Source organism: Bufo gargarizans, chromosome 6, assembly GCF_014858855.1.
Source record: "Bufo gargarizans isolate SCDJY-AF-19 chromosome 6, ASM1485885v1, whole genome shotgun sequence".
Taxonomy (NCBI): Eukaryota; Metazoa; Chordata; class Amphibia; order Anura; family Bufonidae; genus Bufo; species Bufo gargarizans.
In genome coordinates, this window is record NC_058085.1 from 12,881,935 (window position 1) to 12,906,899 (window position 24,965).

Sequence of the window (24,965 nt, forward strand, 5' to 3'; positions counted from 1 at the left end):
CTATTTGTTTAAAAGCTTTTTAGCAACTGCTGAAAAGCCCCAGAAGCTTGTGGAAGAATAGAAAAATGCACATATTGACAATATTGTGACTTATTGTTGATCATCTTTTTGTAGGTAGGCTGATTTCTTCTTGTATGTTTGGAGAATGATAGATGTTTTCTATGGGGCTACAGGTTCAGAGTTTGGTGGGTTTTTATTCTCTATTTTACAGCAGTTCTGTAGCATAGTGGGTGTCCACTGTGGAGATAAAGGTTCAGGACTCAGTGGGTGTTCCCTGTGTATTCTGTATTTCAAGACTTTAATCCGTACGCTTCTCGGCCTTTTGGCTAAGATCAAGTGTAGTATCTTCGGTGCTGCACTTGTTTCTGCGTCAGAAGGTAGGACCCGGGTACCCTCTCTCTCGGCCTGGGGGGATCGTTCAGGTTCATTGCCTGGACTTCACCCCCCTGCTGCTATTGGGAGAGAGGCTTAGTCCCGGGGACGTCGAGTTGCGATCCCCGTTACCCCTAGAAGTCTCCGGACGGCTAGGGGAGCATTTGTTTTTTTGATCCTTAGAGAGAAAAAAACCACAAACGCCGAATAACATCATGGCAGAAGACCCCGGAGGAGGAGGAGGAGGAGGAGGGGACCCTATGGAGGAATCGGAGGAGGAGGAATCGGAGAAGGAAATCTTACGGAGAAAATGAGTTATGCATCAGTAGCAGCGAATAAGAAAGAGGAACCCCAAAAGGAAAAACCTATCAATGGAAGAGCCCACGGAGGAGAAGGAACCAGTGGAAAAGGAGCCAGAGATGAGAGGATTGACGGAGATGATTACCAAATCCCAGACTATGCGAGGATAAGAAATACAGTGCGGTTATATGTTACAGAAGAAAAAAAAGAGGAGTATAATTTAATGTATCTAATTGGGACTGTTTTATTTGAAGTTTTTAACATTCAAAAAAGTGAGATCCTAGCTATCCAAGATTATCCGAGAAGAAGGGTATATGATGTTACTTTTGAACAAGAGGGGGTTTTTAAAGATTTTATTGCAAAAATCCCATCAAAGTTAAATGATAGTCGGTTGCAGGGATTAAAGATCTATGAGCATGAGATGGATGAGGTTAAAAATATAGTTATTAAAATGTATTGTCCCTTTGCTGATCTTAATAATGTTTCAAACTTTTTAGCTCCTTATTTTAAGAAAATTTTGTCGGTGAGAAGAGTTCTTAATACCGCAGGGATTTGGACCTCCAAGTGGGTATTCCGTGTGACCTGTCACCGTGATCCAGCACATCCTGCAGGCGTCAGGTTACCCCCAGCCCGTTTTAAACTGGGAGACATGGTAGGTGACATGTTCTTTGATAAGATACCGCCATACTGTAGGATTTGTCAAAAATACGGACATAATAATTTTAACTGTCCAGGTACATGTAAAAGATGCGGGGACACAAACCACGAGAGCAGTAATTGCACAGCCGGGAAAAAATGTTTTTTTTGTGCAGCTTTTGGTCATTTTGCTCGGGACTGCCCCCGCAAAACCAATTTTAGGGCACAACCAGGACAGCGGATGCGACCAGAGGAGCAGGCGGATCCACAACCCCCAAGAGAGGAACAGAGAGAGGGAGCAGCTGAGCCGCAGACGCATGGAGAGGAGCTTGAGCGGATGGATACATCAAGCAGACCCCCTCAACCAGGTGAACCGAGGGAGAGACGGATGAAACACAAGCGGAAGTCCAGTGATCAGCGGACGGCTGACCCTTCCCTGGAAACAGGGATTATGGGTCAGTCGGATGATGCTGATCCGCCTGGCCCGCACTCGGTCCCTGGGCAGCCGGTGAGCCCGTCAGAAGACCCAGGTGGAGCCGCGGCGTCAAAAAAACGGAAAGACACCAGTGTGGTGGAAAAAGAGGGCTTGGGGGGGAGTACTGTTGGGGAGCCCGAGGTTGGCGCCGAGGGCGCCCCGCAGTTTTCTCTCCCCCAGCCAGGCGATGGAGGAGAGACAACCGAGTGTACAGTCCCAGAAACTATTATGGGAGAGACCCCTGCCCTGGAAAGGGAGGGGCTCGACGCCGCGGTTCCGATACCTGAAGAGAGGTGCGAGATTTCAGTTTTTCCTGACGGATGGCCGCCGGGAGGGGGTCAGCTGAGCGACGGTAGCTCCTCTCCTGCGAGTACAATGATATCTGTGTCCTCTGGGGCAGCAGGCGGCGAGAGCGAGAGTGACTCCTCTGGTTAGCTGATGCTGTCTAAAGTTGTGCCCAGGTAAGAAGAATAGAATTCCCCTTTTTATTTTTTTAACATGGCTATTTTAGAAGGAATCTCCTTAAACACTAGAAGCGTTCATTCCAAGACGAGAAGAACTGCGCTTTTTAATTATCTTTCTGTTTTTACTGCTTCAGTGTTTTTTTTACAGGAATGCTGCATCCCCCACAGACAAAATTATAAAAAATACAAAGAAGACTGGAAACTCGGACCATCAGTCTGGTCCGGGTCAAACGAAGGCCGGTCGGGGGGTGTAGCCATTTTATTTAAGGGGAATATTTTAATAGACCATGTTGAAGAAATTTTACCGGGAAGAATTTTATTAGTAAAGGCTTTTATTGATGGCATTAAGTGGCAGTTTTTAAATTTTTATGGTTTTACAGAGAAAAAGAAGAGAATGGAGATGCTTGAAATTTTACCCTATTTTATTAATGACTCTGAACCTTTGATTTTAGCAGGGGATTTTAATTGTATTTTAAGAGGTGAGCGCCGGTTCTCGAACACAGTAAGTAGAAACTATGACGCCTCCTCCTCTCTGTTAAAAAATATTATTTTAGATTTTAAACTTACTGATGTTTTTAAAAAATGTAATAATACCCTACCAGAAGAGGCCGGCGCCACCTGGAGCAACGTAAACTGTAAGTCAAGAATAGATTTTATCCTTTGCTCTTATCAGATACTGCCATCTTATTGCCAGCTTTTATCTAATGTCTTCTCGGACCATAAATTATTATCTTTTAAGGTACAGTATGGCGGTAATTATAAAAAGAAAAGAACATGGAAACTTAATGTCTCCCTTTTAAAAGACCCAAAGATTTTATCAGATTTTATCACCTTTTACAAGCACTGCAGACGGGTAAGAAATCCTCATGCATCTATTGTCAAATGGTGGGAAAGTATGAAAATTAAAATTAAAACTTTTTTTATTAATAAAGGGAAAAGTAAAGCTCGAGAGAAACGAGAGTACTACGAGAAATTAAATACCCGTCTGCAGACGCAATATAAGCTCCGAGATCTGGGTATAAATATGGAAAAAGAGATTTTAGATAGTAAAAAAGAAATATCTCAGTGCCTGGAGCAGAAAGGAAAAGAAATAATTTTTCGCTCTAAAATTAAACACTTAGAAGAGAACGAGACCTGCTCCAGGTACTTTTTTAAAAAAATACAAGATAAACGTACCCAGATTGAGGAGCTTGGGGGTGAGAAAAATATAGAGGGAATTTTAAAAGTAGCCCATGATTTTTATTCTAATTTATTCAGTAAAAAGAAAATAGATAAGGTTTTCTTAAAAGACTCACTGAAAGGGATTGAAAGCATTTTAGACTGTGAATCTCAACAATTTTTATTACAGGACGTTACCGAACAAGAGGTTTTAGAAACTATTAAGAGTTTTAAGAAGGAGAAAGTTCCTGGCCCTGACGGTATACCTATTGAGTTTTATGTTACCTTTTATGGCATTTTAAAAGAAGATTTGTTTTATCTTTTTAAAGAGGTTTTTAGATCCAAGACTCTCCCGGGATCCTGGAGGAAGGGTGATGTGTCTCTATTATATAAGAAAGGCGATAAGACGGACATTAAAAACTGGAGACCCATCACCCTTCTATGTTGTGATTATAAGATAATGGCTAAAATTTGCGCTAACAGGATGAAAAAAATAATAGATAAAATCATCCACCAGAATCAAGTCTGTGGGGTTCCCGGGAGATGTATTTGGGATAATTTAAACCTTTTAAAGGATATTATTAATGATGTAAATGAAAGAAAAACAAAAGTTGCCATTTTATCTTTAGATTTTGAAAAGGCTTTTGACCGGGTGTCTCATTTTTACCTTTTTAAAGTTTTAAAGAAAATGGGTATACCGGAAGGGTTTTTACAGTCTTTAAAAGCTTTTTATGACCATTGTACTAGTAAAATCTTAATAAATGGTTTTAAGACTCAGGATGTCATTTTAAAATCGGGTGTGAAGCAGGGGTGTCCCTTGTCCCCACTACTTTTTATATGCGCCATAGAGCCTCTTTTAATTATGATACGGAAGAATAAGCAAATACGCGGAGTCCCCCTGCCAGGTGGGGGGGGACTGGAGGCCAAAGTAGTGGGGTACATGGACGATGTTGCGATAATCTGTAGGGACACCCCATCAGTTCAGAAAGCTTCAAAGCAGGTAGAACATTTTTGTTATACCTCCGGTTTTAAAGTTAATTTTAACAAGAGCAGTATTTTAAATGTTGGTGACATGGTCTTAAATGATACTGGCATTCCTGAGTCTGAGTCTGTAAAGATTTTAGGTATCTCTTTCAGTGAGTCTAATGACGGCCTCAGGAATTGGGACACGGTGACAGAAAAGGTAAATAAGAAACTGTGTATGTGGAACTTGAGGAAGCTGACGATGGAGGGAAAGGTTTTAATTATTAAGATGATAATTTTACCTATTTTACTGTATTTAAGTATGGTGTTCCCTCCATCGGACCGTATTCTTAAAAAAATTAATAAAGCGTGTTTTTATTTCTTTTGGGGTTCTAAAATGGACAAGTTACAGAGGAATACGGTGATGCTTCCCAAGTTCAAAGGCGGAAAGGATTTCCCAGATATTAAGGCGTTTCTTTTAATAAAGTATTTTAGTCTTTGTCTTAATACCCTTTTTAAAAATAATTATTGGTCTTATTTTATTCGTTATTTTACAGGTTATTTTATGAGGAAGAATGGGTGGTTTGTAACAGTTTTAAACTCTCCATATTTTTTTAACCTGTCACATTCATATCAGATTTTAGAAAAGATAACGATTTGTTTTAAGCTAGGCCAGAGAAGGGTTGATGTTTTAAAAAATAATAAGGCAATTTTAAAAGAGTTGAGTGATGAGAAGTTGATGGTCCCTATAAGAAATTTTAATGAAACCAAATGTAAACAAGTGTGGAAGGAGGTTAACGTAAATTATCTTTTTAATTCTCAGAAGGACCTGGCCTGGAGCTGCGCACATGAGTGTCTTCCATGCCGGGCATTCCAGCACCGAAGAGGATTATCAAGCACCGCCGAATGTCCCAGGGGAGCATGCAGAGAGGAGGAGGACGTCTTTCATCTTTTATGGCATTGTTATTTTACTCAAATGATATGGACTAAAATGCTCCCCTTAATGAAGAAAATAACAGGACTAAAAGTTTTAACTATGGACGGTGTGTTTTATGGGTGTCTGGAGTGCCCCTCAAGGACCAAGAAGACGATGGCATGGAAGATCACCAATTGTGTTAAAGCGGCTCTTTGGGCGGCCAGGAACATTTTATGTTTTAAACATGAGGTTATATCTGTAGAAAATGTTTTAAAAATATCCTTCGATGAGATGTACAAGTATTATTTATTAGATAAGAAAAATGCTCCTTTTATGTGTAATAAATGGTTTTTAAGGGAATGGGGTGCTATTATATGAATTTTATATATGCTATTTATATTTGAACAATATCTTTTATGAGGCCATAAGTTATTTTGTATGTATAAATTGTTTTAAATAAAATATACCCCGTTGGGGTAGTCAACTTAAAAATAAATAAATCTGTTTTTAGATTCAGAGCCATGCTAGGATGTAGAGCAGAGAACTGCATAGCAAGCCTAGGATGTATGGCTTGGGTTTATCGCTAGGTGACCAAGGCCTCTGTTGGATCTAAGCCAGGGGCTGAGATGTTTCAAAGCCCGAGGTGCAGAAGTGCCCCAGGAGTGGTGACCCTGGGGTGCCTGAACTCACTGGGGGTGGGAGCCCACTGAGTGATGGCACATTTGCACGCACTTCACTTTCTCACATTTTTAGCGCACAGTCGCAGACACCTCTCTTTGCTCGGCTTTGGTCTAGAAAAGATGAGGAATTTTTATAATTCCGGTCAAATGTCTGGGCCGTAATGGCACACATTCACTTATTTTTTGTTACTGTGTGTTCAATTTCGACGTTTGTTTTGTCACTAGGATCTCTTGGGTACGGCTTGCAGTACTCTGCAGATTCAGAAAATATCCCGAAAAGATGTTCAACCAGTTTCATGTCAAGAATGAAGATAGAGACTTCCTGAGGTTTCTACGGTGGGAGGACGGAGATACAGATTCAGAGCCAGCAGAATACAGAATGAAAGTACACTTGTTTGGAGCAGCATCATCTCCAGGTTACACCAATTATGGTATGAAGTACCTGGCCAATCAGAATGAAAAGGTTTGCCCATCAGCAGCAAATTTTCTTAAGAAAAACTTTTATGTAGATGATGGTCTCATAAGTCTAGAGTCCACAGAATCTGCAATCAAACTAGTGAAAGAAAGCCAAGAGTTATGCGCAAGAGGAAACCTGCGCGCCTACATAAATTCATCTCAAACAACAGAGAGGTACTGGAATCCATCAGGGACTCTAAACGTGCATCAATAATGAAGAATGTAGATTTCAATTATGATCATCTTCCAGTTCAGAACAAACTTGGATTGGGAAGGAATGTAGAGAATAACAAGTTCATCTTTGAAGTATCTATTGAAGAGAAAGTTGCAACTAGACGTACCATTCTTTCCGCAGCGGCTTCTATATATAATCTATTAGGATTCTTGGCCCCAGTGATCCTCAAAGCAAGATAAATACTGCAAGAATTATGGAGACAGAAGTTAGGATGGGATAAAGCCATACCTGAAAATTTGACGCCAAGGTGGGAGAGACAAATAGGAGACTCAAAACTTGACAAAAAAGGAAAACGTCTCACTACTCCACTCAAGTTGGAACGTCCTATACAGAAGTTAGTTGTTCTACTTGAGAGTGATGAAAGACACTCGAGAGTTGAGAACATGATGGAAAATTCCTCAAATTCATGTTTGAGTCCTACTACTGAGAACATAGAATTATAGGTAATTTTGGTGGGAGTGTAGCTGGCCAGCTAAGACCTGTCCTAGGTTGCTAATATAGCTTATATTTTATACAGCTAGACCTGCCAATAACCTTAATACAGTTCCTATGTTTGTGTGTTAAAGACAAAAGCAGAGTTATTTACAGTGACTTCATGTTGGGATGTCATATAATAGTTATATTTTGTGTCCACAGAAGCAGAAAAAGATAATTTGCCTTTAAGAGTCGTTATATAATGTAAGGTAAGCTCAATGACACAGAAGACACAACAGAAAGCATAGAGTTAAACTCTTGTTGCTAAGCAGGAGTCTTGACCAATCCTAGCTAGCCTCACACAGCCTAGAAGTTTTGACCAATCATAGCCAGCCTCACACAGCTTGTGTGGGGAAAATCCCCTAGCAGGAGCTGCTGGAATCATTATTCACCAGAGAGAGGAGCTGAACAGACACACACTCTACTAAGAGCTGTGTTTTATTGAAGCAAGAGGCCAAAATAGGTATTTAAAACGGTTATATAATGGTCCTACTGTTAATATAGTGATTAGAACTGTATATTGAACTGGTTATATGTATGTTTACTTACAGTTCCACCAAACCACAAATTCAAATTCCATATTGCAATCCAAATTGCATACAAATGCGAACTGCTCATACCAGTTCATAAGCAAGTGTATAGATACTCAAGAGAGAAATATATCCACCAGTTTATGATGAATGACAAGATTAAACAGTTGAACCACCATCTTATGCATACCACCATTTTGTGATATCTTTTCAACATGTGTTATGTACATGGACTATCTGCTGCGAAGGCGGCAGTGTTATATGAAGAAAAGTTGAAGTTAATAAAGAAGTTATTTCAAGCATTTGGTGTGCTCTTTAAACCTACTGTTTCCATAGAACGGCGCTAGAGGAATTACAGAGTAATAGACAGTCTGGTTAGACTAAAAAGTCAGAGATATCAAAATTCTTCTAATGCCACAGTGCAAAAGGCACTTCCTAGTGCTGCGCCTGCCACATCTGCACCTCAGGCTTTGTAAACATCGTGGCTTATGATCCCAACCCAAAGGCCCAAGATCACCTCCAGGTTAATCTCTGTGTTTCTCTGCTCCATCTCAGTAGCCCAGTCCAACGGACCCGTTCCAGCACACAATGTAAGTCAATGGGGACGGAACGGTTTTCTATGACACAATCTGGCACAACCAAAAACGGATCCGTCCTCCATTGACTTTCAATGGTGTTCAAGAGGGATCCGTTTCGGCTATGTTAAAGATAATACAAACGGATCCGCACCAAACATGAGAGTGAAAGTAGCCAAAGGAAATGCCTTCTAATTTTCCAAATAGAAGAATTGATTGTAGAGGCCATGGATTTTATAACAAGACACGGAGGCTCCTATTGCTTTAACCTTTCTTTACTTCTACCATAGCAGCAAAGAGAAAAAATGGTATACAAAACAGAAACCATAGTAACAGACTCCTCCCCCTTATCCCAGTATATCCTTCCTTGTCTGTCTGAGCTCTTCCTCTTTCTTTGCTGCTACCAGGCAGATAAGTACTCTCCAGCTCTGTGGCGTTGCTCAGGGTCTGGTATATTTGTATTTATATGTGCTTGGATTAATGGGATTTTCACAGTTCGTTCGGTTCTTATTAGATTCTTATTAGACTCTTATCGGAGATGCATATTTCTCTCATGTATATATATTTATTTATCTAGGGTACGTATATATATATATGTTTTTTCCTTCAGGTACTTTCTGTGGCCGTTCTGCCTAGGCGTTTGCCCTTATAACGGTTCTTGCGGCTTCTCCGCTTCCCCCCCGCGTGATCCGTTCTCTGCCCTGTCATCCTTGTCCCTCGTTACCTCAGACTGCGCCGCCATTGCGCGCGCTTTCTGCTCCTTCTTCCTCTCCTTCCCGCCCGAAGTCTCGCGAGTTCGAGATTTCGGGCGCTCTTTCCTTATTCGGCTGCTGCTGACGGCGAGATCTCGCGAGATTTTGCCGTCTCTGTGCGTTTCCCCGCTCTGCACACACCGGACATTCCGCTCTGCACAGCGCGTCTCCTGGCGGTCTTTCCACTGCTCTTGAGCCTTGTAAGTTCTGTTTTATTCCGTTTTTTCTACCCACTAGCTGGCTATGGTTCTTGGCTTCATGATTGCCACAGAGGCAAAATTCCGTTGCCTCTGTGGCCCCTAGTGAAGCCCCCCAAGTAGATCAGGGTTCCCCTGCGCAGGATAGGATGTCCGAGGTGATTCACCCGGACGACCATGAGGTGGCACTGCAAAGATCTATATCAAATGCCATTATAACCGCCATGGGTTCGATGTCATCTGCATTGACCCAGTCTATATCTCAGGCCCTTATGGCGCGCCCTACTACTACTGCCCAGGTTTTGGTCCCACCTCCAGGACCACCTCCTATTGTCTCCAGAACACCTCAGATTGATGGGCCATCCCCATCCCAAGACAACGCGCTTCGGTCGCGTAAACGAGCTTGTACCCGCCAGGCAGAAAAAACGCGGGCATGGAAGACTGCCAGGTCTCTACCTGAGCCAAGGTCAGACTCTGATAGGGAGTCAGAGGAGGAGACTCATGACAACGTCTATGAATTGACGGATGAGGTGGAGGACGATTTGGCGGATATTGCTGTGGATCCGGTTCGTAATGTAGACCCGGAAGCCCCGTTATTACAACAGGGATCAGCAGAGGATCTCTTAATGGATCCGTCTGGGGAACCGCTGTTTAACCCCGAGGAGCTGCATCATCCCCGCTCCGCGGAATGGATGCCCGCCACACATGTGGCGCAATATATGGAGGCTCGCATACGCAATCCGCTTAGTAAGGAATCGCGTAATAAGTTGCGGGCGGCGTGCCCTCGTCCTTTAATCCCACACAAAGTGTGCGAGACGCCATCAGTGGATCCGAAGATGGTCCAGTTTCTGGCGAAGACGGGGTTTAACCCCCGTAAAAGGGCTAGACGCGGCCTTGAAGGCAGTCCAAGACAAGCTACTGGACATTACAGGTCCTTTAGCAAAAATTTTCGATTTGGCTGAGTCCGCTATCGCGGCAGGTAGCCAGGTAGACCCTATAGAATTGAGAGGTTGGGCCCAACGAGCCATATGCGTAATACCAATACCTCGCTCGCCATTGAAAGGCGGAAGGCAATACTAATTAAGATCGAGCCAAAGCTCTCGAACTTGGCATTGACTGAAGCGGGCAAGGATGCCCAGGGGTTGCTATTTGGCGACTCTTTTATTAAAGAGCTAGGGAAATATGTAGGAGCCTTTACGGCTCTTGATAAAGCCCAGACTTCGATGCGTCGAGTCTTTCAAGGGCGTTTTTCCAACAGGGCCGGCAGTTCTAGGGGCCGACTGTCCGGCCGTTCCAATTTTCATGCCAGAGGATCCGGCAGAGGCTCCTTTAATTATAGAGCATCCCTCCAGGATCAGAGACACCAGCCGTCCTTTTTTCCATCACGAGGCGCTCCCTTCAGGTCACGAGGTTTCAGAGGGAATCCAGGCTCCCGTCGACCATTCGGTAAGTTATGTTCTTCGTCCCCCTCCTTTTTTAGACCATTTAGTCGGAGGCAGACTCCGATTCTTTTCTCATGTGTGGTCAGGCATAACCTCAGACCAATGGGTCCTTTCTACTGTGCAGGGGTTCACAATAGATCTGATTGCCGATCCGAGCTCCATCCCAGCCCCCCCTACGATACCACTGTCCAATGCGGCACGGTCCCAATTTCAGAGGGAATTGTCGGAACTTCTGCAGAAAGGCGCGATCGAACGCGCACCGGAGAATCGAGGGGGTGTCATCAGCAGTATTTTCCTGGTGCAAAAGAAAGGGGGCCAGATGCGCCCGGTGATCAATTTGAAAGCCCTGAACAATTTTGTACAATACCGACATTTCAAGATGGAGGGCATCCATCTTTTGAGGGATCTGCTCCTTCCAGGCGATTGGTTGGCCAAGATAGATCTCCAAGACGCCTATCTCACGGTCCCAGTGTCTCCCTCTTCAAGAGACCTGCTGCGGTTCCTGTGGAACGGTCAGGCCTGGCGCTTCACCTGCCTTCCGTTCGGCCTGTCCTCCGCCCCCTGGTGCTTTACCAAGATCATGCGCCCAGTGGTGGCTTGGCTTCGCAGCAGAGGTGTTCGTCTGATCGTCTACCTGGACGATATCTTGATCATGGCCCAACCACAGGCTCTCTTGTTGAGACACCTCCACTTGACGGTGGCGCTCGTTTCCGACTTGGGGTTCATTGTCAACCAGGAGAAATCCTGTTTGATCCCCTCCAGATCCATAGAGTTCCTGGGGTTCCAGGTGAACTCGGAAGAATTATCCCTCAGTCTTCCACTCTCGAAAGTCAAGGCTATCCGCAAGGAGTTGAAGCATGCTCTACGCCTACCTCAGATGTCGTTGCGGCACTTGGCAAGGATAATCGGACTTCTGGCCTCCTCAATACAGGCCATTTTCCCAGCCTCCCTCCATTATCGGGCGTTGCAGCGCCTCAAAATTGCTCACCTTCGGTCGGGGGCCTCTTACGCAGATTTGGTCTCATTAGATGCAGAGACGAGGGACAAGATGAGATGGTGGATCCACAACCTGTCAGTGTGGAATGGCAGAGCGATCGTGGGTCCCCAACCGGATCTGATCATAGAATCCGATGCGAGCCTGCACGGATGGGGAGCACATTGCAGTGGTGTGTCCACAGGCGGTCCATGGTCTCCAGAAGAATCCCATCTTCACATCAACGCCCTGGAACTCCTAGCAGGGTCGTTTGCCATTCGCAGTTTTGCCAATGGTGTGGTCAGCTCTGCCATCAGACTCCGCATGGACAACATATCTGCGGTCAGGTACGTCAATTGTATGGGTGGCACACGGTCGGTGGTTCTGACCCATTTGGCGAAGGATTTTTGGGAATTCTGTCTCGACAGGAACATCTCTGTGGTGGCCGAGTACCTTCCAGGCCTTCACAACACTCTGGCGGACTGGAGTTCTCGCTACATATCGGACTCCAGCAACTGGAAGTTAGACGAGACGGTTTTTTCTGCTATTTCTTCTCTATGGGGTCCCTTGGCAGTCGAGCTATTCGCTTCCCGTTTGAATACCCAACTGCCCAGGTTTTTCAGCTGGAGGCCGGATCCCTTGGCGGAGGCAGTGGACGCTCTGCTTCAACATTGGGGAGGAGCGTTGATGTACGCATTCCCTCCCTTCGCGCTCATCCCACGAGTGCTCCTCCAGGTTCGTCAGCAGTTGGCGAACCTGGTTCTGATTGTTCCGTTTTGGAGAACCCAGTCCTGGTTCCCTCAAATCCTGGAACTTCTAGTGGACTTTCCGTTTCTCCTTCCCACTCAGGTGTCACTACTCCGAGGGCCTGCAGGAGAATTTCACCCACTCCTGCAGAACGGGTCGCTACGCCTCCTAGCTTGCAAGATATCGGGAGTCCAGAAGGAGGCGCTGGACTTTCAGGAACAGCTAGGTTCTTATTGGACTGCGCTTGGGCGCCCGGGACGAGACGGGCTTATCGAGCCGCCTGGGGTTCTTGGTCTCGCTGGTGCGTCGACCGGACTCTGGATCCCGTTGCGGCCCCTGTCAATTCCATCTTAGCCTTTTTATCCTCACTTTTTGAGGCAGGGAAGGCTTACCGCACCATCAATGTCTTTAGGTCAGCAATTTCCTCCAGACATAACGGTTTCGACGGCCGTCCAGCGGGTCAACACCCCCTGGTCTGTCGTTTACTCAAAGGTTCACGTTTGGCCCGACCACCTCGGCCACGGTTTTCGTCTACCTGGGATGTGTCGGATGTCTTGCAATTTCTGGTCAGTTGGCCCTCAAATGATCTTTTGTCGTTACGTCAGTTATCGGCCAAATTGGTCACTTTATTCTGTTTAATCTCCTGTAAGAGAGTTTCGGATGTGCGTGCTTTGGATTGGGACGCTAGATCCTTCACCCCGGAGGGGGTCCACTTTAACATTTCCCGTCGCACGAAAACCAGTATCCGGTCGGTCTCTTACCCCCGTTTTCCGGCTTCTCCACAACTATGTCCTGTAGCGTGCTTACGCGAGTATGAGGACAGAACCCGTCCACTGCGGTCTCTTTCTCTTCCCCACTTATTCATTTCGTTTCGCAGCCCGTTTGCTCCGGTTACCAGTGTTACGTTATCTCGCTGGGTCAAGTGGATTCTATCCCTTTCCGGGATTGATACGTCTATCTTCACGGCACATTCGGTCCGCAGTGCGACAGCTACGTCCATGACGTTATCTGGGGCTCGCTTGGAAGATGTTATGAGATTGGCGGATTGGTCCAGATCTTCCACTTTCCGGGAGTTTTATTTCCGACCGGCTTCGCATGCTTTTGGTTCTGTAGTGGCTCAGCTTTAAACAAGCAATAGGAGCCTCCGTGTCTTGTTATAAAATTATGGGATTTTACTAAAGAATGACGTAAAGTCATGATTTTATTAAAGACACGGAGGCGAGTATTGCCCTCCCTGGACCCACCCTTTGGGGTTTTTGACGTAAGTATGTTATGTTGATTTACCCTATGGTCAGAATTTTAAAGTTGTTACTGTTTTTCCAACTAGTGGATCCTATGTTTCTAATGCACTGGATTATGCTCTTAGAAGGTTTTTCTCTTTATTTCCTTTTTTCCTAGGTTGAGAGGCTTACGGCTTCATGTTTTAGAGTTACACAGTTCCGGTCGGAGGTCCAGTTGTGGCGGTCCAAGCCGACGAGTTCAAGGGGTTTTTTCGTTACTCGGTGGTTTCGGCGTCTGTTGTTCCGGTTGGCCAGCGCTGGTTGAGACACAAAGAAAGAGGAAGAGCTCAGACAGACAAGGAAGGATATACTGGGATAAGGGGGAGGAGTCTGTTACTATGGTTTCTGTTTTGTATACCATTTTTTCTCTTTGCTGCTATGTTAGAAGTAAAGAAAGGTTAAAGCAATACTCGCCTCCGTGTCTTTAATAAAATCATGACTTTACGTCATTCTTTAGTAAAATCCCATAATTGTTCAGGCAGTTCATATCACAGAGAATGATCATATTGCTGAGAATGGTCATGGGTGGAGCTATGCAAATTTCTATTTGGCTTTGCTGGTACTCCTTTGGAGGGAATGTTCCTCACACAAACAAATATCACTCATTGCTGCTGCTGTTGAGTGCAGGGCCGATCCCTGGGAGTCAGAGCGACCAATCTATGATCACTTCTAAGACTACTCAATGCCAATGTGGGTCTGCAGCTTGACTCTCTGCTTCCCAACCAGGAAAAGATCTAGGACACCACCACTGCCACGGAAGACTTACACAAGGGTCTAATTTTGACCTTTGCTAAGGAAGCTGGAGAAATCTACATAGCTCCACCCATTTGTACAGCTAATTAGAGAAATCTGCATAGCTTCATCAACCCAAATCTACTTGAAAGACCATGATTTCTGTGGATTAGCATGAAGGACTGCGTTGTGTCAGACATTGTTGTGTGATCAGGGAATACTGTATAATAAGACAATCCTTGTCTTGGCCTGATACTTCTAGGTCCTAATCAACTTTTAAGGATGTTCCTTAACCTAGTAAGAACATTCCTTTGAAGAACACTGAGGGACATTGCTTAGAAATACCAAGAACTTTATGAAGAATTTCCTCCAAAAAGCTTCTCTCATCAAATAAAAAGTCTGTGTTGTGTGTCGTCTCCATGATATAAATGGTGATTGGGGGAGAAGAGGTCGGAGGAGCTAAACTCTGTGTCTTTAGAAGTTTAGCTCTTTTGCTATTTGTTTAAAAGCTTTTTAGCAACTGCTGAAAAGCCCCAGAAGCTTGTGGAAGAATAGAAAAATGCACATATTGACAATATTGTGACTTATTGTTGATCATCTTTTTGTAGGTAGGCTGGTTTCTTCTTGTATGTTTGGAGAATGATAGATGTTTTCTATGGGGCTACAGGTTCAGAGTTTGGTGGGTTTTTATTCTCTATTTTACAGCAGCTCTATAGCATAGTGGGTGTCCACTGTGGAGCTGCAGGTGGACTCAGTGGGTGCTCCCTGTGTATTCTGTATTTCAAGACTTTAATCCGTACGCTTCTTGGCCTTTTGGTTAAGATCGAGCGTAGTATCTGTTTTTAGATTCACAGCCATGCTAGGATGTAGAGCAGAGAACTGCATAGCAAGCCTAGGATGTATGGCTTGGGTTTCAAGGTTCTATCGCTAGGTGACCAAGGCCTCTGTTGGATCTAAGCCAGGGGCTGAGATGTTTGAAAGCCCGATGTGCAGAAGTGCCCCAGGAGTGGTGACCCTGGGGTGCCTGAACTCACTGGGGGTGGGAGCCCACTGAGTGATGGCACATTTGCACGCACTTCACTTTCTCACATTTTGAGCGCACAGTCGCACACACCTCTCTTTGCTCAGCTTCGGTCTAGAAAAGATGAGGAATTTTTATAATTCCGGTCAAATGTCTGGGCCGTAATGGCACACATTCACTTATTTTTTGTTACTGTGTGTTCAATTTCCACGTTTGTTTTGTCACTAGGATCTCTTGGGTACGGCTTGCAGTACTCTGTAGATTCAGAAAATATCCCGAAAAGATGTTCAACCAGTTTCATGTCAAGAATGAAGATAGAGACTTCCTGAGGTTTCTACGGTCGGAGGACGGAGATACAGATTCAGAGCCAGCAGAATACAGAATGAAAGTACACTTGTTTGGAGCAGCATCATCTCCAGGTTACGCCAATTATGGTATGAAGTACCTGGCCAATCAGAATGAAAAGGGTTGCCCATCAGCAGCAAATTTTCTTAAGAAAAACTTTTATGTAGATGATGGTCTCATAAGTCTAGAGTCCACAGAATCTGCAATCAAACTAGTGAAAGAAAGCCAAGAGTTATGCGCGCCTACATAAATTCATCTCAAACAACAGAGAGGTACTGGAATCCATCAGTGACTCTGAACGTGCATCAATAATGAAGAATGTAGATTTCAATTATGATCATCTTCCAGTTCAGAACAAACTTGGATTGGGAAGGAATGTAGAGAATAACAAGTTCATCTTTGAAGTATCTATTGAAGAGAAAGTTGCAACTAGACGTACCATTCTTTCCGCAGCGGCTTCTATATATAATCTATTAGGATTCTTGGCCCCAGTGATCCTCAAAGCAAGATAAATACTGCAAGAATTATGGAGACAGAAGTTAGGATGGGATAAAGCCATACCTGAAAATTTGACGCCAAGGTGGGAGAGACAAATAGGAGACTCAAAACTTGACAAAAAAGGAAAACGTCTCACTACTCCACTCAAGTTGGAACGTCCTATACAGAAGTTAGTTGTTCTACTTGAGAGTGATGAAAGACACTCGAGAGTTGAGAACATGATGGAAAATTCCTCAAATTCATGTTTAAGTCCTACTACTGAGAACATAGAATTATAGGTAATTTTGGTGGGAGTGTAGCTGGCCAGCTAAGACCTGTCCTAGGTTGCTAACATAGCTTATATTTTATACAGCTAGACCTGCCAATAACCTTAATACAGTTCCTATGTTTGTGTATTAAAGACAAAAGCAGAGTTATTTACAGTGACTTCATGTTGGGATGTCATATAATAGTTATATTTTGTGTCCACAGAAGCAGAAAAAGATAATTTGCCTTTAAGAGTCGTTATATAATGTAAGGTAAGCTCAATGACACAGAAGACACAACAGAAAGCATAGAGTTAAACTGTTGTTGCTAAGCAGAAGTCTTGACCAATCCTAGCTAGCCTCACACAGCCTAGAAGTTTTGACCAATCATAGCCAGCCTCACACACAGCTTGTGTGGGGAAAATCCCCTAGCAGGAGCTGCTGGAATCATTATTCACCAGAGAGAGGAGCTGAACAGACACACACTCTACTAAGAGCTGTGTTTTATTGAAGCAAGAGGCCAAAATAGGTATTTAAAACGGTTATATAATGGTCCTACTGTTAATATAGTGATTAGAACTGTATACTGAACTGGTTATATGTATGTTTACTTACAGTTCCACCAAACCACAAATTCAAATTCCATATTGCAATCCAAATTGCATACAAATGCGAACTGCTCATACCAGATCATAAGCAAGTGTACAGATACTCAAGAGAGAAATATATCCACCAGTTTATGATGAATGACAAGATTAAACAGTTGAACCACCATCTTATGCATACCACCATTTTGTGATATCTTTTCAACATGTGTTATGTACATGGACTATCTGCTGCGAAGGCGGCAGTGTTATATGAAGAAAAGTTGAAGTTAATAAAGAAGTTATTTCAAGCATTTGGTGTGCTCTTTAAACCTACTGTTTCCATAGAACGGCGCTAGAGGAATTACAGAGTAATAGACAGTCTGGTTAGACTAAAAAGTCAGAGATATCAAAATTCTTCTAATGCCACAGTGCAAAAGGCACTTCATAGTGCTGCGCCTGCCACATCTGAACCTCAGGCTTTGTAAACATCGTGGCTTATGACTCCAACCCAAAGGCCCAAGATCACCTCCAGGTTAATCTCTGTGTTTCTCTGCTCCATCTCAGTAGCCCAGTCCAACGGACCCGTTCCAGCACACAATGTAAGTCAATGGGGACGGAACGGTTTTCTACGACACAATCTGGCACAACCGAAAACGGATCCGTCCTCCATTGACTTTCAATGGGGTTCAAGAGGGATCCGTTTCGGCTATGTTAAAGATAATACAAACGGATTAGCACCAAACACGAGAATGAACGTAGCCAAAGGAAATGCCTTCTAATTTTCCAAATAGAAGAATTGATTGTAGAGGCCATGGATTGTTCAGGCAGTTCATATCACAGAGAATGATCATATTGCTGAGAATGGTCATGGGTGGAGCTATGCAAATTTCTATTTGGCTTTGCTGGTACTCCTTTGGAGGGAATGTTCCTCACACAAACAAATATCACTCATTGCTGCTGCTGTTGAGTGCAGGGCCGACCCCTGGGAGTCAGAGCGACCAATCTCTGATCACTTCTAAGCCTACTCAATGCCAATGTGGGTCTGCAGCTTGACTCTCTGCTTCCCAACCAGGAAAAGATCTAGGACACCACCACTGCCACGGAAGACTTACACAAGGGTCTAATTTTAACCTTTGCTAAGGAAGCTGGAGAAATCTACATAGCTCCACCCATTTGTACAGCTAATTAGAGAAATCTGCATAGCTTCATCAACCCAAATCTACTTGAAAGACCATGATTTCTGTGGATTAGCATGAAGGACTGCGTTGTGTCAGACATTGTTGTGTGATCAGGGAATACTGTATAATAAGACAATCCTTGTCTTGGCCTGATACTTCTAGGTCCTAATCAACTTTTAAGGATGTTCCTTAACCCAGTAAGAACATTCCTTTGAAGAACACTGAGGAACATTGCTTAGAAATACCAAGAACTTTATGAAGAATTTCCTCCAAGAAGCTTCTCTCATCAAATAAAAAGTCTGTGTTGTGTGTCGTCTCCATGATATAAATGGTGATTGGGGGAGAAGAGGTCGGAGGAGCTAAACTCTGTGTCTTTAGAAGTTTAGCTCTTTTGCTATTTGTTTAAAAGCTTTTTAGCAACTGCTGAAAAGCCCCAGAAGCTTGTGGAAGAATAGAAAAATGCACATATTGACAATATTGTGACTTATTGTTGATCATCTTTTTGTAGGTAGACTGATTTCTTCTTGTATGTTTGGAGAATGATAGATGTTTTCTATGGGGCTACAGGTTCAGAGTTTGGTGGGTTTTTATTCTCTATTTTACAGCAGCTCTCTAGCATAGTGGGTGTCCACTGTGGAGCTGCAGGTTCAGGACTCAGTGGGTGTTCCCTGTGTATTCTGTATTTCAAGACTTTAATCCGTACGCTTCTCAGCCTTTTGGTTAAGATCGAGCGTAGTATCTGTTTTTAGATTCAGAGCCATGCTAGGATGTAGAGCAGAGAACTGCATAGCAAGCCTAGGATGTATGGCTTGGGTTTCAAGGTTCTATCGCTAGGTGACCAAGGCCTCTGTTGGATCTAAGCCAGGGGCTGAGATGTTTGAAAGCCCGATGTGCAGAAGTGCCCCAGGAGTGGTGACCCTGGGGTGCCTGAACTCACTGGGGGTGGGAGCCCACTGAGTGATGGCACATTTGCACGCACTTCACTTTCTCACATTTTGAGCGCACAGTCGCACACACCTCTCTTTGCTCGGCTTCGGTCTAGAAAAGATGAGGAATTTTTATAATTCCGGTCAAATGTCTGGGCCGTAATGGCACACATTCACTTATTTTTTGTTACTGTGTGTTCAATTTCCACGTTTGTTTTGTCACTAGGATCTCTTGGGTACGGCTTGCAGTACTCTGTAGATTCAGAAAATATCCCGAAAAGATGTTCAACCAGTTTCATGTCAAGAATGAAGATAGAGACTTCCTGAGGTTTCTACGGTCGGAGGACGGAGATACAGATTCAGAGCCAGCAGAATACAGCATGAAAGTACACTTGTTTGGAGCAGCATCATCTCCAGGTTACGCCAATTATGGTATGAAGTACCTGGCCAATCAGAATGAAAAGGTTTGCCCATCAGCAGCAAATTTTCTTAAGAAAAACTTTTATGTAGATGATGGTCTCATAAGTCTAGAGTCCACAGAATCTGCAATCAAACTAGTGAAAGAAAGCCAAGAGTTATGCGCAAGAGGAAACCTGCGCGCCTACATAAGTTTATCTCAAACAACAGAGAGGTACTGGAATCCATCAGTGACTCTGAACGTGCATCAATAATGAAGAAGCGTCAATTTTGACGTAAATTTGTTTTCCCTTAGTCCTAACAGCAGCACAAGTGGGGTATTTGCCCCTGTGAAGCTGGTCAGGACAGGCGGAATTTTAATGAACAAAAATTTCTGCCTAAGTATCCTAATTAACAATTAGCTAATTAAGCCCCTACCACATATAACCCGGCCCCAACTGGACGGGGTTGCTTTATAACAAGTAAATGACAAAAAATCATACAAGGGGAGGGAAATTTGTGTGCTGCTGTCAGGACTAAGGGAAAACAAATTTACGTCAAAATTGACGCTTCCCTTACGTCCCAACCAGCAGCACAAGTGGGGAAGTAGCAAGAACCTCACCCAAATTGGGAGGGCTCCCTACTCCCCTCTCAGGAGAGGGCGGCACTTAAAACGGATTGTCCAAAGGCCATTCCCTCCGTCTGTCTAGACTCTAGACGGTAATGCGAAATGAAGGTGTTCAGAGACCTCCAAGAGGCGGCTGCACAAATCTGATCCAGGGGAATCAGTTTCTTCTCCGCATAAGAGGTGGATACAGCCCTGGTAGAATGGGCGGAGACGAAAGAAGGAGGCGTCAAATCTTGGGACAGAAAGGCCAGACGGATTGCCTCTTTAATCCACCTACTCAGAGTGGGTTTTGAGGCCTTCAGACCCCTGTTTTTCCCTGCATAGGTCAGAAGGAGGTTTTCCGATCTTCTAAATTCGCTTGTTCTGTCCAAATATATTCTAAGACTAGGGATGAGCGAACTCGAACTGTATAGTTCGGGTTCGTACCGAATTTTGGGGTGTCCGTGACACGGACCCGAACCCGGACATTTTCGTAAAAGTCCGGGTTCGGGTTCGGTGTTCGTCGCTTTCTTGGCGCTTTTGTGACGCTTTCTTGGCGCTTTTTGAAAGGCTGCAAAGCAGCCAATCAACAAGCGTCATACTACTTGCCCCAAGAGGCCATCACAGCCATGCCTACTATTGGCATGGCTGTGATTGGCCAGAGCACCATGTGACCCAGCCTCTATTTAAGCTGGAGTCACATAGCGCCGCCCGTCACTCTGCTCTGATTAGCGTAGGGAGAGGTTGCGGCTGCGACAGTAGGGCGAGATTAGGCAGATTAACTCCTCCAAAGGACTTGATTAACTGATCGATCTGCAGCTGTGGATCATTGAGCTGCTGATCCTCAATTGCTCACTGTTTTTAGGCTGCACAGACCGTTTGTCAGTCTCATTTTTCTGGGGTGATCGGCGGCCATTTTGTGTCTTGTGGTGCGCCAGCACAAGCTGCGACCAAGTGCATTTAACCCTCAATGGTGTGGTTGTTTTTTGGCTAAAGCCTACATCAGGGTGAAGCTGTCACACCAAGTGCATTTATCCAGCAATAGTCTGTTCATTTTTTGGCCATATACAAAATCAGGGGCAAGCTGCGCCCGTCACCAAGTGCATTTAACCAGCAATAGTGTGGTTATTTTTTGGCTAAAGCCTACATCAGGGTGAAGCTGTGACACCAAGTGCATTTAACCAGCAATAGTCTGTTCATTTTTTGGCCATATACAAAATCAGGGGCAAGCTGCGCCTGTCACCAAGTGCATTTAACCCTCAATGGTGTGGTTGTTTTTTGGCTAAAGCCTACATCAGGGTGAAGCTGTCACACCAAGTGCATTTAACCAGCAATAGTCTGTTCATTTTTTGGCCATATACAAAATCAGGGGCAAGCTGCGCCTGACACCAAGTGCATTTAACCCTCAATGGTGTGGTTGTTTTTTGGCTAAAGCCTACATCAGGGTGAAGCTGTCACACCAAGTGCATTTAACCAGCAATAGTCTGTTTATTTTTTGGCCATATCCCAGTCTAATTCTGTCACTAAATCCATACCGGTCACCCAGCGCCTAAATACTAGGCCTCAAATTTATATCCAGCTAAATCTGTCCCTAGTGCTGTAGCTGGGCGAGTTATTTAGTGTCCGTTCAAGCACATTTCTTGTTCTGGGTTGAAATACAATTCCCAATTTAGCAATTTCATAATTTAGTGGTTCCTGCTATATCAGAGCTATTTGAAATCTATCCCAAAAAGTGTATATAAAATTGAAGGTGCACATTGGGTCATTCAGAATAACTTCACACACACCCGCTACTGTGTATTTCCAAGTCTAATTCTGTCACTAAACCCATACCTGTCACCCAGCGCCTAAATACTAGGCCTCAAATTTAAATCCCTCTAAATCTCTCGTTACCCACCGCTGTACTGTTGTTGCTGGGCAAGATATTTAGTGTCCGTCAAAGCACATTTTTTGTTCTGGGTTGAAGTACAATTCCCAATTTAGCAATTTCATAATTTAGTGGTTTCTGCTATATCAGAGCTATTTGAAATCTATCCCTAAAAGGGTATATAATATTGAAGGTGCACATAGGGTCATTCAGAATAACTTCACACACACGCTTCTGTGCATTTCCAAGTCTAATTCTGTCACTAAATCCATACCGGTGACCCAGCGCCTAAATACTAGGCCTCAAATTTAAATCCCTCTAAATCTCTCGTTACCCACCGCTGTACTGTTGTTGCTGGGCAAGATATTTAGTGTCCGTCAAAGCACATTTTTTGTTCTGGGTTGAAGTACAATTCCCAATTTAGCAATTTCATAATTTAGTGGTTTCTGCTATATCAGAGCTATTTGAAATCTATCCCTAAAAGGGTATATAATATTGAAGGTGCACATTGGGTCATTCAGAATAACTTCACACACACCGCTTACTGTGCATTTCCAAGTCTAATTCTGTCACTAAATCCATACCTGTGACCCAGCGCCTAAATACTAGGCCTCAAATTTAAATCCCTCTAAATCTCTCGTTACCCACCGCTGTACTGTTGTTGCTGGGCAAGATATTTAGTGTCCGTCAAAGCACATTTTTTGTTCTGGGTTGAAGTACAATTCCCAATTTAGCAATTTCATAATTTAGTGGTTTCTGCTATATCAGAGCTATTTGAAATCTATCCCTAAAAGGGTATATAATATTGAAGGTGCACATAGGGTCATTCAGAATAACTTCACACACACCGCTACTGTGTATTTCCAAGTCTAATTCTGTCACTAAATCCATACCGGTGACCCAGCGCCTAAATACTAGGCCTCAAATTTAAATCCCTCTAAATCTCTCGTTACCCACCGCTGTACTGTTGTTGCTGGGCAAGATATTTAGTGTCCGTCAAAGCACATTTTTTGTTCTGGGTTGAAGTACAATTCCCAATTTAGCAATTTCATAATTTAGTGGTTTCTGCTATATCAGAGCTATTTGAAATCTATCCCTAAAAGGGTATATAATATTGAAGGTGCACATAGGGTCATTCAGAATAACTTCACACACACGCTTCTGTGCATTTCCAAGTCTAATTCTGTCACTAAATCCATACCGGTGACCCAGCGCCTAAATACTAGGCCTCAAATTTAAATCCCTCTAAATCTCTCGTTACCCACCGCTGTACTGTTGTTGCTGGGCAAGATATTTAGTGTCCGTCAAAGCACATTTTTTGTTCTGGGTTGAAGTACAATTCCCAATTTAGCAATTTCATAATTTAGTGGTTTCTGCTATATCAGAGCTATTTGAAATCTATCCATAAAAGGGTATATAATATTGAAGGTGCACATAGGGTCATTCAGAATAACTTCACACACACCCGCTACTGTGTATTTCCAAGTCTAATTCTGTCACTAAACCCATACCTGTCACCCAGCGCCTAAATACTAGGCCTCAAATTTAAATCCCTCTAAATCTCTCGTTACCCACCGCTGTACTGTTGTTGCTGGGCAAGATATTTAGTGTCCGTCAAAGCACATTTTTTGTTCTGGGTTGAAGTACAATTCCCAATTTAGCAATTTCATAATTTAGTGGTTTCTGCTATATCAGAGCTATTTGAAATCTATCCCTAAAAGGGTATATAATATTGAAGGTGCACATAGGGTCATTCAGAATAACTTCACACACACCCGCTACTGTGTATTTCCAAGTCTAATTCTGTCACTAAATCCATACCGGTGACCCAGCGCCTAAATACTAGGCCTCAAATTTAAATCCCTCTAAATCTCTCGTTACCCACCGCTGTACTGTTGTTGCTGGGCAAGATATTTAGTGTCCGTCAAAGCACATTTTTTGTTCTGGGTTGAAGTACAATTCCCAATTTAGCAATTTCATAATTTAGTGGTTTCTGCTATATCAGAGCTATTTGAAATCTATCCATAAAAGGGTATATAATATTGAAGGTGCACATAGGGTCATTCAGAATAACTTCACACACACCCGCTACTGTGTATTTCCAAGTCTAATTCTGTCACTAAACCCATACCTGTCACCCAGCGCCTAAATACTAGGCCTCAAATTTAAATCCCTCTAAATCTCTCGTTACCCACCGCTGTACTGTTGTTGCTGGGCAAGATATTTAGTGTCCGTCAAAGCACATTTTTTGTTCTGGGTTGAAGTACAATTCCCAATTTAGCAATTTCATAATTTAGTGGTTTCTGCTATATCAGAGCTATTTGAAATCTATCCCTAAAAGGGTATATAATATTGAAGGTGCACATAGGGTCATTCAGAATAACTTCACACACACCCGCTACTATGTATTTCCAAGTCTAATTCTGTCACTAAATCCATACCGGTGACCCAGCGCCTAAATACTAGGCCTCAAATTTAAATCCCTCTAAATCTCTCGTTACCCACCGCTGTACTGTTGTTGCTGGGCAAGATATTTAGTGTCCGTCAAAGCACATTTTTTGTTCTGGGTTGAAGTACAATTCCCAATTTAGCAATTTCATAATTTAGTGGTTTCTGCTATATCAGAGCTATTTGAAATCTATCCCTAAAAGGGTATATAATATTGAAGGTGCACATAGGGTCATTCAGAATAACTTCACACACACGCTTCTGTGCATTTCCAAGTCTAATTCTGTCACTAAATCCATACCGGTGACCCAGCGCCTAAATACTAGGCCTCAAATTTAATTCCCTCTAAATCTCTCGTTACCCACCGCTGTACTGTTGTTGCTGGGCAAGATATTTAGTGTCCGTCAAAGCACATTTTTTGTTCTGGGTTGAAGTACAATTCCCAATTTAGCAATTTCATAATTTAGTGGTTTCAGCTATATCAGAGCTA

At 43.5% G+C, this 24,965-nt stretch overlaps 1 pseudogene; it reads left to right on the plus strand.

Moving 5' to 3' along the window:
* The first annotated feature begins 306 nt into the window (after positions 1-306).
* Positions 307-454, plus strand: LOC122942896 (annotated as a pseudogene).
* The last annotated feature ends 24,511 nt before the right edge of the window (positions 455-24,965 follow it).